This window comes from Ovis canadensis, chromosome 6 (assembly GCF_042477335.2).
Source record: "Ovis canadensis isolate MfBH-ARS-UI-01 breed Bighorn chromosome 6, ARS-UI_OviCan_v2, whole genome shotgun sequence".
NCBI classification, from domain to species: Eukaryota; Metazoa; Chordata; class Mammalia; order Artiodactyla; family Bovidae; genus Ovis; species Ovis canadensis.
This window is the reverse complement of record NC_091250.1, coordinates 40,886,022-40,907,514: the sequence shown is the minus strand read 5'-3', so window position 1 is coordinate 40,907,514 and position 21,493 is coordinate 40,886,022. Positions and strand designations below refer to the sequence as shown.

Sequence of the window (21,493 nt, the reverse complement as noted above, 5' to 3'; positions counted from 1 at the left end):
TCACCTTTACTGAGTTAAGTCAGTGTAAGTGTTCAACTCTTTGTGACTCATGTCCAACTCTTTGCAACTCTATGGACTGTGTAGCCTGACAGTCTCCTCTGTCCATGAAATTCTCCTGGCAAGAATATTGGAGTGGGTTGCCATTCCCTTCTCCATGGGATCTTCCCAACCCAGGGAATAAACCCAGGTCTCCTGAATTGCAGGCAGATTCTTTACCATTTGACCCTCAGGGAAGCCCCATGGATTACCTCTCCATCCCTCACCTGTTACTGTTCCACATCATGTCAGCCAGATGTGAAATTCAGGCCCTTTCCTTGACACACACACACACACACACAAAACCACACCCTTATACAACACTTTGTGTGAAGCAGAGTTTATCAAATTTCAAGAATTTGCTTCACAACTCAAATAACCTGAATACTAAACATCATTATTAAAATATATTTGGAAGGCAGAAAATAAAATACAAATTAATTTTGGTTTATATTTGCATAAACACTGGAAGGAAACACTGGGAAGTAAAAAAGGTATCGCCTAGTGGGAGAAGGTAATGGCACCCCACTCCAGTACTCTTGCCTGGAAAATCCCATGGACGGAGGAGCCTGGCAGGCTGCAGTCCATGGGGTCGCGAAGAGTCAGACACGACTGAGCGACTCCACTTTCACTTTTCACTTTCACGCATTGGAGGAGGAAATGGCAACCCACTCCAGTGTTCTTGCCTGGAGAATCCCACGGACGGGGGAGCCTGGCAGGCTGCCGTCTATGGGGTCGCACAGAGCCTGACACGACTGAGCGACTTAGCAGCAGCAGCAGCGGTGGGAGTGGTAAGAGGGGTGTGGGGGGTGCGTAGGGCAAAAGTTGAGCTAAGACATTTCACTCTGTCTCTATGTCATTTCAATTTATGAATTATGTAAATGGTTTTATTTTTCAGGAAATTCAAATTTAAAAATTAAATTAAAAAGTCATTTAGATGCCCTCCGTTGGGAATTTCTCAGTGGCTAGATTCCGAACGGCCCTCTCCCCTCCCATTTCTTCTCCTTTTACACTCCCTCCAGAACTGAGTCATTTCACTGCTCTAATCCAGATTTTTCTCTTAATTCAATCAAACTTTCTTTTGTCCATAATCTTCAATTCAGCTCCAGGCCCACTTTTCCACATTAAAAGACTCATAAAAGTGCTCATATGAACAAAGTACAAATGGAGACCTAGGAGTGATACTTTTAAATTCAATTCCTGCCCCACCCTTCCATTAGGATACAGAATAAGGGAAGGGACGGGGAAGAGGTGTCAATGAGGCTGTGATATCAGAGAAGTTGAAAGGGAGGAAACCCTAGTAGGTGAGGCTTTTGAAAGGATCTCAAAGGGAATCTGTGCTTAGTAAACAATTTTGCTTGTGTCCAGACCCCTTCAGAATACCTCTTCCTTCAGCAAACTCTCCTCGAGTTCATCCTGTTGGATACCACCTCCCTCTCCTCTGACATCCTGGCATACTTAATCTATATGTCTCTTGTGGCAAGAGCGTCCTCTACTTTACATTTTAATTATTTGTTTTCATTTTGCCTATTTCAGACTCAGCTCTTTTGAGAGAAAAGTAGTTGCATTGCTTAAATGTACTCTGCTCATCAGAGATGTTTATGAAGTACTTGTTGAACTAATTAATTCATTTAAGAGTGTTAATATTATCAAGGCACATCCTACATCACAAAAGAAATCTAATATTAGAAAATTAATATTGAAACATCTGAATCAAATGGTCAAGAGGTAATTATTTTATAGCTCTATGTTTCTGCATCAAGGTTTGACATATACAGTTAAATGGACTGAGTCTGATAATTACTATCCCATGGGCCTTTAATCTGGAGAGGACTGTGAATATCTGTCTGAGAAAGCATGCATTCATTTCTGAGATGAACCCACACTCCCTTCCTAAGTAGTGCAGCAGGGATGCGGAAGTGCTGACTCTATTTGTCTCAGGTTGGTTATTTTTTCTCTCTCTGACCTCCTGTGTGTAACAGATGCAAAAGAAAGGCTTTGCAGAGTTATAGCTAAGCCAGGAGAACCTGCTGGGGGCCAGCGTGAGGAACTCCGCCCATGGCAAAGGTCATGAGGAAGGAGGCTTGGCATACGCAAAGGCGTGATCAAGCCTCAGGAAACCCTCTGTTGCCGAGTATCTACCCCCAAAACCAGAGTCTGTTTTATGCTCTCACCTACACCTCTGACTTTACGGGGGCCTCTCCCCCATCACCGTTTCTCTCGGAGAAGGAGTAAACGTGCAGCTCCAAGGCAATAAAAATTCCTGGGCATGACAAGAGTGTTTCAGCTTACGGACTCCTCTGAAGGTTATCTAGCCCACCTGTATAGGTTCGTCCGGCCACATGTGATTGTTTACAGCCTCCCAACCTGAGAGGCACGAGATGTTTTAGACTTACTAAGGCAAATTCTTCTGGGAAATTGTCAGTATAGTGGGTTGGTTAGGAATTATATTGGTGAAGGGTTTTTTCACTTGTTGTGCCGATAATTACTGCTAATTCCCTGCCCTGGGTGTGACAAGGGTGTCTCAGGTCAAACCTCTCTGCTGACGGACTAGCTTGTGTGACAGGATTATCCATACTCCTGCCACTACGCACATGATTGTTTACTACCTTTCAACCATAAACAGCACAGAGTTTGGAGTATTTTGAGAGTCTTAATTAGCATAGCGCTTTTCTCATTGTTGAGTCAATGATTGCCGCCAGGCCTCCATATCCTTAGGCACCTGGGAATATATTAATCACTGCATTTGGAATATAGAAAAGGAAATATAGTAGCTTTTAAGGTTAGCAATACTAGACTTTTTGAGTTAATGAATTTTCTCTTTTGTAATAGATCACTGTACTTTGTTACAAATCACTGTGTCCTTGCTATGTAAAAATGTAACTTAAGACTAAATAGATTTTAAGGCGAACATTGGTGAAAGGATTTTCATTTGTTGGGCTGATGTTTGCTGCTAAATCTCCATGTTCCCTGCCCTTATAATGAATATAACTAGCATATAGGAGAAATAAGTATTAACCTTTAAGATTAATCATGTTAACCTTGGGTTAAATAAATTCCTTTCTTGATTGTAACTCACTACACCCTCACCCTATAGGAATGTAACTTTATTTGGAGGGTGGTGCCTGGTTTAAGAAAAAACACCCTTGGAAGAAATAAGTTTTTTGGTTATCAGAAAGAAAGGATCATAAAATGTCAGCGGGTCTTATGGCCAGAAGATGATGTAAAATCCCTAAGACCTTTTTTTTATACATTTATGTGAAGCACCTGATTTTGATAAAGGTCAGGACTGCTGACCCCCACGTGACTCTATTCATCCCTATGTGTAACAAAAGGTATATAAGCAAACCCAAAAATAAAGAAATCGGGATCAGTTTCCGGAAAGACTGATTCCCCCATGTCGCTTCTTTCTTGCTCCCCATTTCTCTGGCTGAATTCCCATCTGGAGCATGGATGCTATTCCACATAAACCAAGTTATTCAGCCTCTTTTTCTCCACTAATTTTCCTACTACACTATCCGTTTCTAATCTCTCTATATATCTGTAATTAAATATGTATTTTTCCAAGGACACCGACTCCGTCCCCACCTTCGAATTCCCTGGATCCACCGGGGCTGGACCCCGGCAAGAACCATCTCCAAGGAGGGTTCAGTTAACCTTCAATAGCTCATCTTTGGCAGGTTGTTGCTAAATTAAGTTCTGTAGATTAGTGGATTTCGGTCTTTCCATGCACCAAGCAGACTGTTCTCACTCCTGTGAGTAAGCCCTAAGGAAGTTATAGCCATGATGATCCATGCGGGGGTGAGAACTAAACTCAAGACTGGAGAAGTTTTCAGGGTAACAGGTTTTTTGTTTTTTTTTTCCCTTTTTAATGTTAGAATGTAGCAATTATGTAGAATGCTCAGTTCAGTTCAGTTCAGTTCATTTCAGTCGCTCAGTTGTTTCCGACTCTTTGCTACCCCATGAATCGCAGCACCCCAGGCCTCCCTGTCCATCACCAACTCCCGGAGTTCACTCAGACCTGTGTCCATCGAGTCAGTGATGCCATAGCAGATATTAAAACTTGCAGGTATGTTTTAAGTAAGAACCTTTACCAAATGATGTACAAAGAAAAGACAGGTGTGTCTGTTGCATTCGTAAAGAAATGATGACATATGGTAATCAAAGACCAGGGAGTAGGTGAGACCCTTCTTCCCCACTTCTTATAGATTTCACTGTACCTGGGAAGATAAATGTCAGACCTCTTATTCCATTTCTTTGATTTACAGCAGAACTTTATCTTGTCTTGAATCACATTTAACATTGTCAAGGAAGAAAAATGATACAAACTCAGATATGTTTTCCTGAATTTGTTAAAAGGCATCTCAATTTTGAGTTTAGCCTTATTGGAAAGCAGGTACTCAAAGTTTTAAAATATGCCTGTGATTCAACTAAGAAGCTTCACTTCTGGAAAGAAACAATTAAAGCTCGTTCCAAATACATACCTCTAAGAATATTTGTGTGAGAACTATTTGTAAGCGTGAAGGGTCAGAAATAACCTAAATGCCCAACAATAGAGGATTGGTTAAATCAATTATAGCCTAGCCACATGCTTGAGTATTATCCAGCTCTTCAGAGGGAAGTCAAAGAAAAAGTATCACTGAAATTAAAAGATATTTACTATACATGCTTAACTTTATAAAAATAATATATGTTAAACACTATTAAAGAAAAACTCAACAGCTAAACTGTGTTCAGTGTTTACATATACTAACATTTCCATGCATCTTCTGTATTTAAAACAGTTTTGTATTTAAACTTTTTAAAAAGTTTTGTGTTTTGTATTTGTATTTAAAATAGCAAACTATTTAAAACAGTTTTATCAAGTAGATATTACTGTTACTTTCACTTACAAATGCTGAATGTTCTCAAGGTCATAGGGGTAGTAAACAGCAGAACCGCAGAAAAGATAGCGAGGGAGAGAAAGGGAGAGTTCAGGAGGTAGAGATAGATTATGCTACACCACTTTGTCGTACAGCAGAAGCTAGCACAACACTATAAAGTGAAATTATGCTCCAATAAAAAAGAAAATAAACAATAAAAATGGGCAAAATATTTTGACCAAAAAATCATCTGCTGCAAGATGTTAAAAGCTGTTCTTTCCATTTGTATGGGGTTGTGAATTTTGTTGTTTTCTTCTTTTTGTCCAGATCATCTGTGATTTTTTTTCTCTAATGAGTCTGAGTTGATTTCATCATTAGGATTGCTTAGTCTCTCTAGTGTCTTTTCTTCTCTTTGGTCATTTTCAAGATAGCCTCACAGTCATGAGAGGGCACTCTGGCTCACAGAATCTCATGGTTGAAGGGATGGTGGGTAAGACATGAATCCATGCAGAATTCTCTAGATTGTGCCATGCTCTGCTGCAGAGTGGCTGGTCTCAGGTGTTCCTTGATCCTGAGGTGCAATGAGTCTTACCTGACTTTCTGGATAAAGTCTTCCATTGCCATTGACTACATAGTCTTTGGCCACTGGGATCCTCAGTCTTGGAGGACTCTTCTTCCCAATCCTAGCCTCTGCAGATCAACGATGCTCAAAAAACAGCTGTGCTCCTATAAGTCAGCACCTGGGCACATCTGCACCCCATGAAAATCTATGTAGACTCAAGTATTACCTTTTTTTTAAATTGTGTTGTTGTTGGTTAGTCAGTCAGTCACATCCAACCCTTTGTGACACCGTGGACTGTAGCCTGCCAGGTTCCTCTGTCCGTGGAATTTTCCAGGCAAGATTACTGGAGTAGGTTGCTCTTTCCTTCTCCATTTATTGTGTTAAGATAAGATATATAAGTCCATGAAGCCAACTCAGATGTGAGAGAAACTAAAAGAGATGACAGTGGAAAACCACATGTCCCCATTTGCCATGAAAGCTGTCAAGCAGAAGTAGCCTGAGCTTTGAGGTCACACAGAACATAAATCATAATGCAGCTTTGCTAGTTACCGATGATAAGACGACTGGAAGTGACCAAATCTCTCTCTTCATCAGTGTCCTCATCTAAAAGGTGGAGATGTTAAATAATATGTCCAGAGAATAAAAATCAGATAAAGAGTAAATGAGAGTAAATAATGTGTAAATGGCATAGAATAGATGTTCAGTAAACAATGGCTAAACAAAACAGATCATCATCATTGTCAACATCACCACTACCATCATTAGAAAAGGCATTGAATGAAAAACTAGAAAGCTGCTCCTGGTCCAGGCCTAGAGGAAGCTGTTAGAGGTCATTACATGGATAGTGAGCGAGAGCCAGAAAAGAAGATGGAAGATAGATCAACCAGACACTTGAGGAAATTTTGCTTGCATGCAAGCATGCTCAGTTGCTCAGTCATGTGTGACTCTATGGACTATATCCTGCCAGGTTCCTCTATCCTTGGGATTCTCCAGGCAAGAATACTATAGTGGCTTGCCATTTTCTCTTTCAGGGGATCTTCCCAACCCAGGGACTGAACCTGCGTCTCCAAAGTCTCATCCGTTACAGAAGGATTCTTTACCACTTAGCCGCTGCTTTCCTTCACCAAGGAACTTGGGGCGGAGGAAAATGAGCGTGTATATGGGATCACTATAGATATGGAACCTGGCATGGAAGTAAAATCAAACTCCCGGAAGCTGAATTTAGAAAGGTCATCATCCTGTTTCCTCTGCTGAGCCACACATAGGCAACAGGCAAGGAGGGGAGGAAGAGGAGAAAAAATAGCATCCACTATATTTAGACTTTCCCCTATTGGTGGTAAGGGCCATGGATCCTATAAGCATCCTCCACAGAGGTGGCTCCAGTATCCAGGCACAAAGCCGCCTCTGAGCATAGAATATGTTGCAGCCTGGGTGTTCTCAGGCTGCTTTTGCGGCCTCACTTCATTCCCTCGTCTTCCTGTGCAAGGCCCTTTTAACTACTGAGAAGCCTTTACTAACTGCTATGGCTGGTGCTGTGCTGGAGACAAGGCTCCAGACACACATAGGTGAGCAAGATGGCTTACCACTCAGAATGGACATTTCAAGGAAAGGGGAGATGCCTCAGTGAGGCTTTCTCTGGGCAAGTGGTCCATCCCGTACTGGATCTAGGACAGGTGTTCAGTATTTGCCCCCTGTTTAAGCCTGCTCTTGTTGTTGTTGTTATTTCACTGCAGTTCTTTGAATTTATGGAGATGTCACGTGTTTCTAGCCTACAGTGTGGCAGGTCCTGGCCCCCATGATGAGCGCATGGGGGAAAGGCTCCGTTGGTCTCTGGACTGTCCTCTCCAGGAACCCTACACAGCTATCTGACCCACGAGCAGACATGTCTGCAGGCTAGATTGTTGTCTACTTCTCTGCCAGGCAGGAGAGCTCTACTGGGGAACATTCTATCCTGGAGTGAGTAAAATATTACTTATCTCCCCCAACAGACCAATATGTATGTGCCCACACCACTTACAGTTTCACAGCTGGGTTGCTGTAATGATAACAATTTTTTAAATCTAAATTAACACTACTATTTGCCTATAATCTCTTCTTAGAAGTTTTTGTTTGTTTGTTTGTTTGTTTGTTTTAGGAAAAGGGGGCTGAAATATCTCATTTTAATCTATGCATATCTGATGTACAGAGATTCAGGAAAAAGAAATTTTGCCCATTCAGAGAACTTGGAAATGAAAGTTTGCATTATTTATACCATAAAAATGCTTTTCTTCCATAATACAGCTCCAGAAATCCTTTATTCAAATTATCTACTGTGATATAAATATTGTGACTAAAAGTACAAGCCTTTGGCTTATTCTTCCTCCAAGTCTCAAAAGTATCTGTTCATTTAATTAATGAGTCAGTCTCAAATCACATTTATTAGCATATGAAAACACTGGCCAGGCTGAAATCCCCAAAGTCTTCTGAAACTCAAACACAACATTAAAACCCAAAGTTGGCTTAACTGGTAGGTTATCTTTATTTGTGAAGGACCTGTTAGTTTTGTTCCATTGCACTCAGTTCAACTAGTGGAATGTGCTGAGCCAGGCAGAGGGGAGACAAAACAGCTCTGAAACACTTGAAAGTCTCCTATGGCAACCACATCATTTCAACTGGATGCCTCACACTGGTTGCCATAGGAACTCAGAAAGGGAACAAGACAAGAGAGTGAAAAAGCTGGCTTAAAACTCAACATTCAGAAAATGAAGACTATGGCACCCGGTCCCATCACTTCATGGCAAATATATAAACAATGGAAACAGTGACAAATTTTATTTTCTTGACCTCCAAAATCATTGCAGGTGGTGACTGCAGCCATGAAATTAAAAGACACCTGCTCCTTGGAACAAAATCTATGACCAAACTAGACAGCATATTAGAAAGCAGAGACACTACTTTGCCAATAAAGGTCTCTCTAGTCAAAGCTATGGTTTTTCCAGTAGTCATGTATGGATGTGAGACTTGGACTATAAAGAAAGCTGAGTGCTGAATAACTGATGCTTTTGAACTGTGATGTTGGAGAAGACTCTTGAGAGTCCCTTGGGCTGCAAGGAGATGAAACTAGTCCATCCTAAAGGAAATCAATCCTGCATATTCATTGGAAGGTCTGATGTTGAAGCTGAAGCTCCAATACTTTGGCCACCTGATTTGAAGAACTGACTCATTGGGAAAAACCCTGATGCTGGGAAAGATTGAAAGCAGGAGGAAAAGGGGACAACAGAGGATGAGATGATTGCATGGCATCACCAACTCGATGGGCATGAGTTTGAGCAAGCTCGGGGAGTTGGGGATGGACAGGGAAGCCTGATGTGCTGCAGTCCATGGGGTCGCGAAGAGTTGGACATGACTGAGCGACTGAACAGTTTAGAGATATCTGGAGGAAGTGTTCACCAGACCTAAAATATGAAAGATGTGTAGAAATTGACCTGTCCAGGGGAGAGAGTAGACATCTACACTCCAGCAAAGTAATTTACCCATGTGTGACATGTGAGTCGGGCTTCCCAGGTGGCTCAGATGATAAAGAATCTGCTTGCAATGCAGGAGACCCAGGTTCAATCTCTGGGTCGGGAAGATCCCCTGGAGAAGCACACAGCAATCCACTCCGGTATTCTTGCTTGGAGAATTCAGTGGACAGAGAAGCCTGGCAGGCTATATTCCGTGGGATCTCAAAGATTTGGACATGAGGGAATGACAGCAGGTGAGGGCAGAGAAGTTTTAGATTAATCATAAAACATTGCTAGAGCCAAGCATTTTGGTCTATAAAAATGACAATTTCATATGGTTCCACCAATGATCAGGAAAGTCAGTTTCAGACAACTTTTTACTAACTCCAGGTGGAAGAATTTGCACTTCATCTTGCTTGGAGTGGGAAAGTAATGAAGAATTGTAACTAGGTGAGTTTCCAGCTAAGATTTTAGACAGACTATTCTCACAGATGAAGAGGGTGGCCAGAACCACTTTACCCCTCATCTCCAACTTGCCTTATTTTCTCCCATCTGGTCATAGCCTAGATAACAGAGAGCAGAGGTCTTGACTAAGACTGAGGTACTAGTGCAGAGCAGCAAACATGTAACCGCAAGAGAAAATCTGTTGGAGTCAGTGACTAATTTTCAGTGGAGAAGATGAAGGAAAAGAAAGCCCCAGGTTTCTGGTTTGCTTCACAGGAGGGAATTTGGAGCCATTGGTGTTGATGTTCAGCCACTAAGTTGTGTCCGACTCTTTGCGACCCCATGGACTGCAACACATCTGGCTTCCATGTCGTTCACTATCTCCTGAAGTTTGCTCAAACTCATGTCCATTGAGTTGGTGATGCCATCCAACCATCTCATCCTGCCCTCAATCTTTCCCAGCACTGGGGTCTTTTCCAATGCTGGAAGTGATCGAACCTGGGTCTCCTGCAATGCAGGCAGATTCTTTACCATCTGAGCCACCAGGGAAGCTTCTTGGAGCCATTAACTCATACGGGGGAAAAAAAAAAAGAGAGAGAGAGAAAGAGAAAGAGAAAAGGAGCAGGTCTGGGGTGAAAACAATGAGTTTTGGATATTTGGATTATGAGGTTCTTGAGATAAGAAATTGAGTATAGGAGTGTAATTTAGGAAGGATTTTGATTTGGCATTGGCGATCTGGACATTGTCAGATCATCAGGGGTCAGGGTGTTGGATAAGGCAGGGGGATTCCGAACATGAGAGAGGTTGACACTACTTAGAAGCATGCAGTTTTCCTGGGACTATAGAGATCTTATGTTTTCTTTAAATGCTTTTTCAGTGAAGAGGCTTTAAAACTAATCTTACTTGGAAGACCGACAAATGAAAAAGAGTTGCTGTGGCTGAAATGGGGGTGAAAGCTGCAGAATCTCGCTTGCTCAGGCTCCCCACTTCTTTTTGTTTCCTTGAGATGGTCCCAGAAATCTCTTGAGGAACACTTGGAAAATGATTGATCTGGACTAGTGGTCAAAAAATGCCTCCTGTGGGTCATATCCTGCCCACCACCTGCTTTTGGATAAAGTTATACTGGAGTATAGCTACACACACTCATTGTCTGCATTCACGCTGTAGCAGTAGAGTTAAGTTGTGACGTGGATTATGGAGACAACACAGAGAAAATATTTTCTCTCTGGTCCTTTACAGAAGTTTGCTCAACTCCAATCTAGTTGTTGCTTAGTCCCACAGTCATGTCCAACTCTTTGTGACCCCATGGACTATAGCCCACCAGGTTCCTCTGTCCGTGGAATTCTCCAGGAAAGAATACTGGAGTGGGTTGCCATTTCCTTCTCCAGGGCCTCTGATCTAGACTAAACTCTTTATTTCACAAATGAGAAAGCTGAAATCCGGAGAATTTAAATGACACTTGACAAGCTTCTTAATTTAGAATCCAAATTTTGAGATACAGCCTGCATTGTCTTTTAAAAGATGGTAATGATGACCCTGTATGTGAGACAGCAAAAGAGACACAGATGTGTAGAGCGGACTTTTGGACTTTGAGGGAGAGGGAGAGGGTGGGATGATTTGGGAGAATGGCATTGAAACATGTATACTATCATGTAAGAAATGAATCACCAGTCTATGTCCGATGCAGGATACAGGATACTTGGGGCTGGTGCAAGGGGATGACCCAGAGAGATGTTATGGGGTGGGAGGTGGGAGACGGGTTTATGTTTGGGAACGCAAGTACACCCGTGGTGGATTCATGTCAATGTATAGCAAAACTAATACAGTATTGTAAAGTAAAATAAAGTAAAAATAAAAATTTTTAAAAAAATTTTTAAAAAAAGAGAAAAGCAATCAATTTAAAAGAAACTTAGCAATCAACTTGCCAAAGAATGAACTGGATACATTGCCACAGTAATTCCAAATAATAATAATTCTAAACAACAATAATAAAAACAGCAAATAGCTCTGAACTTCCTTTCACTCACTGTTGAATAAAATACAAGTTTTAGCATTTTGCTGTTGTTATTATTTCTGAAATAAATTCACTTTGTCCTATATTACTAATTGTTCTTCCTTAAATTCAATGACCACCTTTATGTTAAAATGTGAAGTACTGTGTAAATTTTTTCCTACAGTAAATGAATAGCCTGCATGCTAAATTGCTTCAGTCGTGTCTGACTCTTTGAGACCCCATGGACTGGAGCCCACCAGGCTTCTCTATCCATCGGATTCTCCAGGCAAGAATACTGGAGTGGGCTGCCATTCACTTCTCCAGTGGATCTTCCTGCCTCCAGGGGATCAAACCCACATCTCTTTGGTTTCCTGCATCAGCAGGTAGGTTCTCTACCACTTGCGCCACCTACAGGAAGTAGTAGTAGTAGTCTTAGTTGCTCAGTTGTGTCTGACTCTTTGAGACCCCATGGACTGTAGCCCACCAGGCTCCTCTGTCCATGGGATTCTCCAGGCAAGAGTACTTGAGTGGATGGCCATACCCTCCTCCAGGGGATCTTCCTGACCCAGAGATCGAATCCAGGTTTCCTGCATTGCAGGTAGACTCTTTACTGTCTGAGTTACAGGGAAGTCCCACACAGTAAGTAACATGGTTTTCCAAGATAAGAGTCACTATGATTGATTCCCAGAGATGGGACACCTGCACATTTCTGCCCTCTCTTTATACCCCAGGACATGCCTGGGTCCCCCATCTCATGCCTGGGTCCCCCATCTCTCCTTCCCACCCCCACCCCCGCTTTCACCCTTTCCCTCATCTCCTACTTTTCAGGCATCCAGAGACAAGCTAACGGATAAGGCTGCAGAAGCTTCAGAGCTGGAGATGTGAGGAGCGAGGCAGGGGAGGACCTGCCATCCAGATAGGGGCGGGCGGGACGGTCCTGCATCTGCATCCCTCCTCCTCCTTCGGTCCAGCTCTTCTGCATTTGGGTAGAGGAGGAGCACAAGGCGAGAGGCCCAGGCTGCAGACTCTAAATGTAGTTCAGGCAGCACCAACTGAAAAGGGAAACAGCTTCCCGCAGCTCGCCAGAAGGATTTTAACGGAGTCATTTGGAGATCTGGAGTTGAAGAGACCTGAGTTTGGTCTTGGATCATCCACTGCCAAAGCGATATTGAAACTGACTCCATTTTCTTCCATTTGCATCTTGCATTTCTAGAACAGTGAAGTAGATACAGATACATAAATGGTAACTTCATTATGAGGTTTCTTTTAAGGATGAGGATGGGGAAGTTATCTGTCACAAATGAAAAGAAAATGGTTACTTTCGTAGATACATGAGCACTAAGATGTTTCAAAGTCTCAGAATAAAATTCCCATTGTGTTTAGTTAAGACCTTAATAGATCACACCAAGTGGAGAAGAGAATGCGAAGGAGGAGCATAGCATAAAGATCATTATGAAAACACGAGGTATTTAGCTCTTTTTTTTACTGTACCAACCCCCTTAACATACCCGTCTTCACTGGTTTTGTAAACCGTGAGTTCTATTTCATATCATTAGCAAAGCTGATTTCAAATAAAATGAAGAAAAGCACATTTAGGGTTAAATTCAAACCTTGAGAGTCGACATTTTAGTATCATGCATTTATTTATTAACTATTTATGGAGTTGTTTACTATGTGCCAGGAACTGTTTTAAGAGCTTCATAAATACTGACTCAGATAGTTATGGAGCATATCAGATAGTTATGGAGCATATCTGAAAAAGAACTGAACATCCATGTATAAAAATTCATTCAGAAAAAAAAAAAGAAAAATATTAGAAGCAAGATTCAGGAAAAAGGGAAGCAATGTGTTGACAATTTGCACTTCATTTTATTATATTCTTCTTCTACAGAGCCCCTCCTTTCCTGAGTACCTTATTGCTTCACTTGTATTTCTGTGAGAAAGATAATCCATGCCTAAAGGCTGCTCGACCGACAAGGGCATTTCATCTCCTTCTGGGGGTACTCACATTAATGATAGGTTTTTTGTGCTACTGGGATTTAAAAGAAAAATAAATTGCTTACGTTTCTGTTCTTTAAGTTATTCTACATACATCTTTACACAGATTTAAATATGTAACTTATATTTAAATTTGAATTAAATTACACTATAATTATAGATTTAAATATGAAAACTGTAATACCAAAAAATTTATTTAATGACAATATTTGTACATTTCCCAATTACCAAGAACTTTCCATAGGTGTATAATAAGCATTTCCTATAGCCACAGTGTCCTCAAGTTTCCATTATTTTCCTTTCCTTTTTAGTTCATCTGGAAAGTGTTGTCCTGTTCTTCCAGTTGGCTTTTCTGGATCTTTACAAATCTCTGTCTTAGGCATTTCCACTAGATTTACAATCTTATTCATGCAAATGTGATTCTGTGTGTGTCCTTTCCTCCTTCAATTTGCTAACATCTAAGCAACTTTTATTCACATAATTCAGAGACCTTGCACGGTCATCTTCCCTCCAGACCCCTCCATCTTTCTGTCAGAGTGTGCTATTGGCCCTGAAGGCCTCGTTGCCTGAAGCCAGCAGACGGGTATCTGAGTTTTCCATGTGTTTCTGCTGTCTGAGCCCATCTATTTCCTGAGCTCATGCCTCATCCTCCAGTCCACTCCCTTCTAAGGCTCTTCTTTGTATCATATAAAACAGGTATTTGAATCTCCTTTCATTCATTCATCTGACAAACACTGTTTGTTGAGCTTATAGTATGTGCCAGGCACAGGTGTGTTATCTCTGTGTATCCAATGATGAACAAAACAGATATCATTCCAGACCATATGGAGCTGGAGGAAGCAAACAAATGTTCTTGCAGTTGGGTTAAGTGCCTGGAAGGAAATAATGGAGGATCATTGAGGAGAAGGAAAGAGCAGACCTTCTAAAAGCGGTCAAGAAAGGCTTCTTAGTGAAATGTCATGATAGCTGGGATCCTAACGCTTTTTCTGTGATACATTTCCCTGATTTTCCCTTTAGGGACTTTCACCCTTGTCTTTCTTTCATCTCCTAGGATCCTTTCATAGAAGTTCCCTTCTCTGTTAGCAGAGCTCCTAGATTAACACACACCTTTGCGAGGAACTTTAAAAGCTTGCTTTCTTTGTTGTCACCTGTTGCCTTAGTAATGAAAGAGTACTACCATCTGGTGACCTACACATGGGTATGTGAGCCACCAACGGTCCTCTACTATGGGGTCAAAATAAGACACCCTCCGTAGATCATGGTCCTTACAACCCAGTCAAACTTGGCCACTGGGAGAGAGATGTGGCTCCAGGGATAACGTGACCAACTTTATCTTGTTTCCTGAAAACTCTTCTGATCAGTCTCTTTCTTCCCCAGGATTTTTTCCTCAGGTTTTGATTTCTGAATTTCTTCTGTTGCTTTCATCTCCTCTGAATAGCCTATCAATATTCTCTAAACCATCTGCCACTTGTACAGCTTTAATGACCTGAAGCTCCTTTATTCCCTGGACCCTTTACTTTGGGAGGCAGGAGAGCACAGTGGTTAAGCACACAGCCATACACTTGAACCCACGCTTTACCACTCTCTAGCAGTGAGGTCTTGAACAAGTTACTGACTTCTTAGATTCCACTTTCCTCATATGTAGAGTGAGAACAGGTCGTCTGTACTAATTTTCTATTGCTGTGCAACAAATCACCACAAACGTAGTGGTTTAGAACAGCACGTGGGTATTAGTATTATCTCACAGTTTCTGTGGATTAGGAGTCCAGGTAGAGTTTAGCCCAGCTCCACCGCTCAAGTCCTCACCAGGCTGCCGTCAGGCCATCAACTGGGCTGCGTTTTCATTTAGAGACTTGATAGGGGACGAATCTGCTTCCAAACTCCCTTAGTTTGTTGGAAGAAGTTTTTTCCTTGCAGCAACAGGACTGTGGACTCCAGCTTCTTACTGGCTGTTGACTGGAGTCTGCCTTCAGGTCTAAGATGTCAGTTCCCTGACTCATGGCTTCTCCAACAAGGCCGCTTACTTCTGTAAGCAGGAGAGTCTCTAGCTCAAGTCTGCCAGACAGGAGTCTTTAATGATGTAACACGATCATGTGACTCACCACATAATGTAACCTAATCAAAGGGGTGACATCCTATCACCTTTGCCACCTTCTATTGTTTGAAGCAAGTCACACATTCAGTCTGCATTCTGAGGATAATAAGGGTGTGGCACCAAGGGGCAGAGACCATTTGCTTCTTTTAACAGCTCTGTTAGCTCCCCACAGTTATCTTTGACTTGCTCCTCAGATTTTTTCTATTTTTCACTTCTGTGTTTGGAAGTTGGGGAAATATTTGTTTTTAGAATTGTCTACACTGAAGGGTCACTACTGATTCTTTTACTTGAGAAAATTTTGGCATGTTTTAAAAAGTATCAGTCTCTGATATTTAGAAAAACGGATTCAGAATTCTATCCATTGACCTTACCTCTTATAGTAATAGCCTATATAGTATGTATATCTCTTTCCAGATGGTGCAGTGGTAAAGAATCTGCCTGCCAATGCAGGAGACACAAGTGATGTGGGTTTGATCCCTGAATTGGAAAGATCCCCTGGAGGAGGCATGACAACCCACTCCAGTATTCTTGCCTGGAAAAGTCAATGGACAGAGGAGCTGCAGTGCGTCGGGTCGCAGAGTCGGACATGACTGACCGCGTGTGCACGTCATCACAGTATGTGTGATGTTCTAGGCACTGTTCTAGATACTTTATCTATATTAAGCTAACTCAATTACTAAGCAGAAACATTTGACAAGATATCCACTATTATTATACACATTTTAAAGATGGAAATGAGGTATGGAGGAAAGAGGAAACTGAGGCACAGAGAGGCTAAATGACTTGCCTAAGGCCACACAGCTAATAAGAGATGGAGCTGATATTCAGACTACAAAATCCATCCTCTTGAGTATTTTGTTATGTTCCCTCTCATATTTTCATATCTTCTTGTTCCAACACTTTTCTTAATTTACAATAATTTTTTCCCTCTCTCATTTCCCTTATCCAAATTACCACTTTTTGAGAAACTACACTGGTTGGATGGCACCACTGACTCGATGGACAAGAGTTTGAGCAAGCTCTGGGAGTTGATGATGGACGGTAAAGCCTGGCCTGCTGCAGTCCATGGGGTTGCAAAGAGTCAGACAAGACTGAGGGACTGAACAGATGGATGCTGTGCTTAGCCGCTCAGTGATGTATGACTCTTTGCAACCCCATGAACTGTAGCCCGCCAGGCTCCTCTGTCCATGGGGATTCTCCAGGCAAGAATACTGGAGTGGGTTGTCATGCCCTTCTCCCAGAGGATTTTCCCAACCTAGAGATTAAACCCAGGTTTCCTGCATTGCAGGTGGATTCTTTACCATCTGAGCCACCAAGGAAGCCCTTTGAGAACCTAAGTTCTTCTATCAGGACAGCAGGATCAGAAAAAGAAAGTACAGCATCTCTCATGATCTCTGTTCTTCTAGGCACATAAGTGCCACGAACCTTAATGATGATTACTCTTTTTTGGAAGAATATTCCTGTTTACTGCTGTATTCTTCAGTCCTCTATTTATGCAAGTTGATCTGAGGTATTTGATTTCCAGTCACCTTAGATCTCATTTGAATGCTTTCTGTAACATAGTTAAGTTATATTATATCATAAACCAGATAAACACCATAAACACTCCAAAGTCAAACTCACTTTTACATTTATTGTTAGAGAAGGAGAAATAAATTAAAGCTTATCAATTGGCTCTTAGGCCAGAAGAGAGGGTGCTTTTTCAAATGTCTTATTTAACCTTCACCATGAAGCTATGAGGCATGTGGTTCCATCCTTATTTTACAAGTGAGGAGGGAGCCCTCAAAAGGATAGCTACTTCTCCCATAATTACTGATGGTTTGCTTTGATCCATCACTGTTTCCATATTTATCTTATTTAATCTTCAAAGCAACCAAACCAGGTGGTATTACTTATGTCCATTTATTTATAGACAAGGTTAAATAAATTCCCTAAGATCATACAGCAAACCTGGTTTTTCTGACTTTAAAGACTATTTGCCACATCTTAGCTCCCATTTCTGTTGGAGAATCTGTTATTATGTTCTTTAATCCTTCTTTATATGAATTTCTCAAAATTAGGGTAAATGCAAGTGTCTAGAGGACCAAGCAGGTGAACAAAAGGGAGTGAGACATGCCATGTGTCAGAAACACAACGGTGCAAACGATGATGCATGGAAGTGGCCGCGGGTCCTAGACCGCATTGGTCTAGGGGCGCATGCACAGTACGAGCTTGAGGCTGGTCTGTGCAGAGTACAGGCTTAGAAGCACCACATCACCGAGTGATGGAGTCTCTCTGAGGGCTCAAGGGCCACACTTCCACGTGGTAACACGCCTGAGGCTCCAGATCTTCAGGTTTTTTAAGGTGAGACAGAAAGTTATACTTCTAAATTATACTTCCTAATTTACAATGATGGCAATTAATTCAGCTCTTTCCTTTTGAGCTTCCAGTAAAATTTCTAAGTGCTCTCATGTTCCCTCTGGTTCACTTTACTTTCCTCCTTTTCCCATAATTTCATGGAATTTAATTTCCTTATTTCCTATATAATTTTTTATAGTATATTTGCTTTTCTATGTTGTTAGTTTCTGCTGTACAGTGAAGTGATCCCCTCCCTTTTGGACCTCCCTCCCACTTCCACCATCCCACCACTGTAGGTATCATGGCACCGAGATGAGCTCCCTCTACCATACAAATACAATGGAATATTACTCAGCCATTAAAAAGAATGAGATTGGGTCATTTGTAGAGATGTGGATATACCTAGAGTCTGTCTGAGAGAGTGAAGTAAGTCAGAAAGAGAAAAAAAAATATCATATATTAACATATACATGTGGAATCCTATATAACTTTTTAAAGAAATATTTCATCTCTAACTTTTCATATGACCTTTATTACACAGGGAAAAGACAACCTTCTTTGAACCAAGTCGAGAGGCTTAGAACAGATTCTTCCCTCACAGCTCTCAGGAGGAACCAACCGAGTTGCCACCTTAGTCTCAGATTTCTAGTCTCCAAAGCTGTGAGAAATAAGTTTCTGTTGCTTAAGCCACCCAGTCTGTATGCTTTGCTACAGCAGCCTGAGAAGGCTCATACACCCTCCTTCACTTTGTTCAAGAGAGCAACAGGGTAACCCTGTGACAACACGAGTCTATGGGGATATGGAAAAAGAAAGAAAGGAAAATAAAAGGAACTAGAAACTGTAACTGAATTCTAAAAAGCAAACAAAAAAAAGTCCTGAGTCTGTTGGGAGGCGGATTTCTACCCTTTGTGAGTTCTTATGCTGGCAATAATACCAAAATTGATGCAGGACAGATGAACAGAGGAAAAAGAAATTTTAACTCATGTCACGGAGGTCTCACAGAAATGGGACCTGAGATGTGGCCAAAGCAGGAAACTTTTGTGCTTATACACAAAGAATCAACACTTGTGAGGAACTGAAGGACCAAGAAACTTCGGTTTGCCGTACCTGATTAGTGAAGAATGGAAACAGACCATGGGCTTGAGGTAATGCTTTAAAGAAGTTTCAAGGCTGATTTGGACTTCGCAGGTGGTGCTGGTGGCACAGAACTCGCCTCCCACTGCAGGAGACACAAGAGACATGGGTTTGATCCCTGGGTTGGGAAGATCCCTTGGAGGAGGGTATGGCAACCCACTCCAGTATTCTTGCCTGGAGAATCCCCACGGACCAACCCACAGGGTTTCAAAGAGTGAGACACGCCTGAAGCAACTTAGCACGCATGCATGCAAAGCTTGTTTATACAGGTTTCTCAGCTAGAATTCCATTTCTGGTGATAAGGCTATCTTCCTGCCTCCGGGTACAGGGGAGGGCTACTTTCCCTGGAGAGATCTGCCTCCTGCTTTCAAGGACATGGAGGAGGGTCAGAGTGTCCCTCTTGCACTGGCCGTTTCTAAAATAACTTTAAGTCAAAATAATCAACATGCCATTGTGGTATATTTGGGGGCCACCTGCCGTGGGCCCCAAGAAGTCAAATCACATCTCTTCTCTATTAAAACTCCCCATCACCAGCGTGATCCACATTCCCTCCCGTCTTCCCAACATCCTGTCCTGCAGCCTCCACTCACCACTGGGCCTTCTGCCTCAAGTGCTCTTCCCAGGCTCTTCACCCAGCCCAGGTACAGCCTTTCCAGTGAGGCCCTTCCTGGCCATTTGATTTAAATTTACAACTCTTCGCATCCTGCTTGGCTGCATTCTCATGCTCTGTAGTCCATGTTACTCTCCAACATAGGATATTGTAATTTTAATATTGTCTGTCACCCTGATAGAATAAATTCTACTGAAGGCAAGGAATTTTGACTACTTTAGTCACTCCTTTATCTATAGTTCCTAATACTTAATTGGTACTCAATAATTAGTTTTTGAATGAATAACTGAATTCATGAATGAAGAAAATTTTAATATAAATTAGAATGTTTCTTTCTTCTTAAATAAACCTTGAGTGATACGATTGACTTCATCCTTCCCTTTCCACAGTTGATAGCACATTGTAATGTAAGCCTTTGTCTGATGGTTTTGCTGGTGCTATTAACTTTTCACAATACATCGAAACACAGTTTCAGTTCAGTTCAGTTCAGTCGCTCAGTCGTGTCCGACTCTTTGCGACCCCATGAATCGCAGCACGCCAGGCCTCCCTGTCCATCACCATCTCCCGGAGCTCACTCAGACTCACGTCCTTCGAGTCAGTGATGCCATCCAGCCAGCTCATCCTCGGTCGTCCCCTTTTCCTCCTGCCCCCAATCCCTCCCAGCATCAAAGTCTTTTCCAATGAGTCAACTCTTCGCATGAGGTGGCCAAAGTACTGGAGTTTCAGCTTTAGCATCATTCCTTCCAAAGAAATCCCAGGGCTGATCTTCAGAATGGACTGGTTGGGTCTCCTTGCAGTCCAAGGGACTCTCAAGAGTCTTCTCCAACACCACAGTTCAAAAGCATCAATTCTTCGGCGCTCAGCCTTCTTCACAGTCCAACTCTCACATCCATATATGACCACTGGAAAAACCATAGCCTTGACTAGACGGACCTTAGTTGGCAAAGTAATGTCTCTGCTTTTGAATATGCTATCTAGGTTGGTCATAAAACTTCAAATCAGGGGTTAGGGGGTGGGAGGGAGGTCCAAGAAGAGGGGGATGTGTGTATACCTACAGCTGATTCACGTTGTTACACAGCAGAAACTAACTCAATAATGTAAAGCAATTATCCGCCACCCCCAAAAAAACCCTAATTAGTTCTGAAAGAGGATGAGAATTTTTTTTCCTTCATAACTGTCAATGACTGTTTTTATTATCCGTTTTCCTTGATAAAATAAATCTAATCGATCTAAAGCAAATCTGGTTTCTTTGCTGTTCCAGAGTTTCCCATTCACAATGTTTGTCCTGGCCATAAAGTTCTATTCTCCTGCACCTCTATCCTTTCTCCACAGAATTTTGAATTGCTACAACCATATTCCTTGGTTTTTATCTCAATGGAACTAGTAATCAAAGTTCTCACTGCCTTGCTGTGGCCAATGTACAATGTTTGCTTCCCTAGTAAATCCATAAAGTCATGCTTTCTACCAGAGAAGGCAATGGCAACCCACTTCAGTGTTCTTGCCTGGAGAATCCCAGGGACAGGGGAGCCTGGTGGGCTGTCATCTATGGGGGTCGCAGAGTCGGACACGACTGAAGCGACTTAGCAGCAGCAACAGCAGCATGCTTTCTACATGAAAAGAAATTTCAAACAAAACTAAAACCATTACACTTTAATAAACTGCTAAGGATAAATAGTAAGAACTTTCTTAATCTCTGAAAGTTGAACCATATTCTAAACTTGACGAGAGTTAGAAAGGCTGTATTAAAATTTAAAAAAGGGCCTGGAAAAGTTTCAGAATGATTTTAAGCATTCAACATCTTCAATATATCCTAGAAGTCCCTGAGCTCATCCTGCCCTTAGTGGAAAAAAAAAAAATCTTATTTTTGGTTGCATGAGTCTTCCTTGCTTGCACAGGCTTTCTCTAGTTGTAGGGAGCAGGGGCTTCTCTTTGTTGAGCAG

At 41.8% G+C, this 21,493-nt stretch overlaps 1 long non-coding RNA gene across 1 annotated transcript; it reads left to right on the top strand.

Annotated features, from left to right (window-relative positions):
* Window positions 1-677: 677 nt before the first annotated feature.
* On the top strand, window positions 678-20,792 carry LOC138442383 (uncharacterized). The gene is made up of 3 exons (XR_011257676.1): window positions 678-827; window positions 11,564-11,762; window positions 18,351-20,792. It is a non-coding gene; the product is annotated as an uncharacterized lncRNA (long non-coding RNA).
* The last annotated feature ends 701 nt before the right edge of the window (window positions 20,793-21,493 follow it).